The sequence below is a fragment of the Mus pahari genome, chromosome X (genome assembly GCF_900095145.1).
Source record: "Mus pahari chromosome X, PAHARI_EIJ_v1.1, whole genome shotgun sequence".
Taxonomy (NCBI): Eukaryota; Metazoa; Chordata; class Mammalia; order Rodentia; family Muridae; genus Mus; species Mus pahari.
The window spans coordinates 49072993-49077500 of NC_034613.1; the positions used below are offsets into that span (position 1 = coordinate 49072993).

Genomic DNA, 4508 nt, shown 5'->3' on the forward strand with positions numbered 1-4508 from the left:
ACAACTTCTGGATTTCTGGCTAGTTCTGGCCACTCCCACTGACTTGTGCTTACATGGGGGAGGCCTGGCTATTTCTACTGAATCATTCCAATGTTGCTGATTCGTGTTTGGTGACACTTTTGAACTTGACTGTTTGTCTACTGACACTACTAAACTGGACTGCTGATATTCTGACAAAAGAGATTAGAACCACCCCAAAGAACTACTTCTAAATAGGTCTACATCTGCTTGTCCTATTTACCATCTTTTCTCTCCCACCTTTGGACAGTGGGCTAGAGAGGGGGTCAAGGCATTTGAGAACCCTTATTACAGTAGTTTTGAAAAATCTGAGCCTACACTCCTGTCTCTACCTCCCAAGTGAGTGCTATCATTAAAGGTGTGCCTGCTGTAGTTTCCCGCTGTTTTAGGCAGCAAACTGTCATATTGTGAAGAGTGCCATATGATAGGGTATTGTAGGTGGCTTGTAGGAGCAGAAGGCCTCTCAGTTCTATAACAAAGTACCCTGTTTTATCTTGCTTTATTTTTTCCCAGTTGACTATACAAGCTAGAGTGATCTGGCAAATGGAACCTCAATCGAGAAAATGCCTCCATCAGATTGCCTGTAGGTATTCTTTTTTTTTAAATTAGACATTGATGTCGGAGGGCAGGTGGTCCTGGGTTGTATAAGACTGAACATGACATCAGGAGCAAGCCAGTAGACAGTACCTTATCTATGACTTCTGCATCAGTTCTTGTCTTGAGTTTCCCAACCTGATATACCCCCTCAGTAATGGAGTATGATCTGAGAGTTGTAAGATGAAATAAACCCCTTCTTACTGGGTTGATTTTGGTTATGGTATTTTATCACAGTTGTAGAAACCCTAACTAGTACAGGAACCAAATTCTCCTATAAGTAATAAATTTAGAAGACAGATTTAAGACTTAAATGAGGTCACAGTACCCGTTGCCATTTTGACTTCATCCTTTTGACACCACAATTAAGCAATCCACCTAGTCACACTTGGACCTGTGACTTATGAAGAATATAAAATAACACAAGGGTGTGAGGGAAAGCTGCTTAAGCTTGTGGTACTTTGTATGCATCAGTAGGAAGGAAAAGCAGCAGCTTTGCTTTGCCTATTGGTCATAAAATTATGTGCATGCCACAGGATTGTATATGTAAAAGTGCCTAGAGTAAGGCACCCTTCAGCTTTATTCAGACATGCCATACTTAGCCTTTTTGTGGAGCGTGGTGCATATACAGAAGGAAATGGTAAATGCTGATCACCTTGCTCAACTAACAGGGACACACAGTGTGCAAGCGCATTGCTTTAAATGCAGAGCTCACGATGTTTCAGGACTCAATTACGTTTGTATTCCATTCTGTTCTCCAGCTCCCTATCCATTCTAAAATCCAATTTAAAAACATGAAGGGGAACTTTTAAGCCGTCGTGTCTGTTTGACATTACTGCTGCCCCTTCACATGCTCACCGTTCTTTTGCCTCAACCTTGGCCTCATCTCTTCTCCCTCTTCTCTGACTCTCTGAAAGATGAACATTTTCCTTTCCGTTATGTATCATTTCAAATTCCATCTCATGCCTGGGGCGTTTTGTCACTTCCTCTCTTGGAGGTGTGAAACTCATTTTTCTATAAAAGGGGACATATTTGTATACAGCACACTCTGATGAATGTTTTACAGTATCAAGTATAGTTTTGCAGTTGTTGACTCTGAAAAAAAAAAAGAGCCTCCACTGTCTCAAAAACGACATCTTCCTCAGCTTTTCCTTTAATTTGGTTCTTTTGTGACTGTCATCTCCTGTATTTTACTGTGTAGGAATGACATCAGAGAGCTATGGAATCACATCCAAACATAGCCTTCTTTGTATGGGAAGTCTATAAAGTCAACCCTGAGTACATTTGCAGAGTTGTCCTTTGATTTGTTCTCTAAAGACTGAAGATTCTCTCCTGGTGTGAGGAGGCAATACAAAGTGAGAAAGCCCCTGACACTTATGTAGCAGAGAGCTGTGACACCTCAGTGGGAGAGGATGCACCTAATCCTGCAGAGACTTCATGCCCCAGGGTTGGGGGCAAACTCAGAGGCGCCTCCACTTTCTCAGAGGCTGAGGGAAGGAGGTGAGCGAGGGACTCTGTGAGTGGGGACTTTGAGGGGGCAACATTTGGGATATAAATAAATAAATAAAATTTAAAAAGTGAGAAGCAAGGGACATGCAGCCTGCATTTGTTTTCAGCCAGTACAATTATTCCTCAAATTAACTGATTAGAATTTGGTGAGCTAAATCTCAACTGCAGCAAGTTCCATGGGTTTCTTTTTTATTTTCTTTTCCTGTTTTTTTTCTTTATGTTTCCTGTCTTGTGAGGAAATGGGCATGTCAGAATGCAGTAGCTGGGTTGCTAAGGAGTGAAGAACAAAATAAGACATCTATGCATTGAAAGGGAGATTGTCATCCAGAAAGACAAAGGGATCCATCCCACTAATGGAGCTATGTAATTAACGAGTTGCTGGATGTCAGTCTGTAGTGAGAACCCTGGCTTGGGCTCTTGCCTCCTATAGAGTGGCAGTCTTGTCACTGTCTTCTGGCCCCTGGTGGGGGTGGGGCTGATATAAATGCAGGAGAAAATTAAGCCCCACCCGTCCTTCTTGAATCTTAAATGCTAGAGACTATACAGTCCAAGGCACATGAGTATATAGATGTGCTGAATAGTTTCATGACAACTTGGCATAATCCACAGTTCTCTGAGAAGCAAGAACCTCATTGAGAAAATACCTCCATAAAATCCAGCTGTAGGCAAGCCTGTAGAGAATTTTATTAGTGATTCATGGATCAGGGCTCAGCCATTGTGGGTGATGCTACTCCTTGGATGGTTGTCCTAGGTGCTATAATAAAGCAGGCTGAACAGGCCATAGAGAGCAAGTTAGAGAGCAGCACCCCTCCACAGCCTCTGCATCAGCTTCTGCCTCCAGGTTCCTGCCCTGTTTGAGTGCCTGTCCTGACTTCTTTCTATGGTGAACAGTGATAAAGAAGCATAAGCCAAATAAACCCTTTCCTCCCAAGTCACTTTGGTCATGGCTTTATCACAGTAATAGTAGCCCTAGTAACTAGGACAGTAGATAAGCATAATGTTTTTCTCTGTAGTGCAATCCTTTTGCTTTCCATGAGTGTTTTCACTGACCCTATTAAAGAAAAAAGTAACCACAAATCAGAGATTTGTTTACTGTATTTCTCTTCACTTTGCTATTGTATAGCATTCATGTATGATGTATTCTGTAGTATTTCTCTCTCTCTCTCTCTCTCTCTCTCTCTCTCTCTCTCTCTCTCTCTCTATATATATATATATATATATATATATATATATTTCCTATATTTTATTTAATACTAAGAAGTCAACTTAATAGTCAATGTTTATATCCCATACTTCACAATGAGGAAATTGAAGCTCAAGGAAAGTTAACCAGAGAGGCTAGTCATGTGATTACCCTAACTGAAAGGATGATATATTTTACTTTTTAATTTTTTTAAAGAGAAATGTTGTCTATAATGATTAAGTTTAGCGCATGTCACCATCAGGAATGACACAGAATCAAAGTAGCAGGGATGGCCGGATCACCCATGTGATTTCCATGGCAGAGAGCAACAAGGAAAGCAAGCACCACATAAAAGAGCTCCTTGGACACAAACACAACAAACCCCAGAATGGCCAGGAGGAGAGCTGTGACTTGAGAAGTGGCTCCAGCTCCTGATCTAGCACCAACTATGATAGCCCCAGCACCAAGAAACTTGCCTAATGTGTAACTGTTCCCGGGGTTTGGTACTCCTTTCTTGCTACTTGGAGAGGGGAGCTGCTTCAGGAAGGAAACTTAGCTGGGGCCTCTGACCTATGAAGCAAGGCAGACACAGGCCTGATGATACCAAAACCAATAGTACAGGAGCCGATCAGAACTGGAGAAATGAGCAGGGCCTTTGTGGCCTGTATTATTTCAATCTTCACTCCCTCTCCCAAGAAGCTCCTGTTCTGCACACTAAACTCTCCCTACTCAAGGTGACTTTAAATTTTAATTTTATTTTCCCAGTGTTGAGAATCAAACCTTGCCTTGCACATGCGAAACAAGAATTCTACCATTGAACTACATCACCAAACTGGAAAATAGACCTTAAAGTGGACTTAACAAGGAATCTCTACAATACACACATGTGCAGACACCCATGTACTTACATGCTTACATGTGTCTTATTTGACAAAATATATTTTCTTAGGTGTGAGACTCATATTGATGATGAGCAAGCTGATTGAGCTCCTGTTCTCTGCCATGCAAAACTTCTAAGACAGTAACTGTCATCACTTGTTATCATCAGAATGTTCTGCCTTGTAGGGGATATGTATCCATTTTGCCTAGTGATGTATCACTTCATTTTCCTACCTTTGTTTTCTTTCTTTCTTTCTTTCTTTCTTTCTTTCTTTCTTTCTTTCTTTCTTTCTTTCTTTCTTTCTTTCTTTCTCTCTCTCTCTCT

At 41.2% G+C, this 4508-nt stretch overlaps 1 pseudogene; it reads right to left on the reverse strand.

The window, feature by feature from the left end:
• Nucleotides 1–3562: 3562 nt before the first annotated feature.
• LOC110314313 overlaps nucleotides 3563–4508 on the reverse strand; it is a 3215-nt pseudogene continuing 2269 nt past the window's right edge.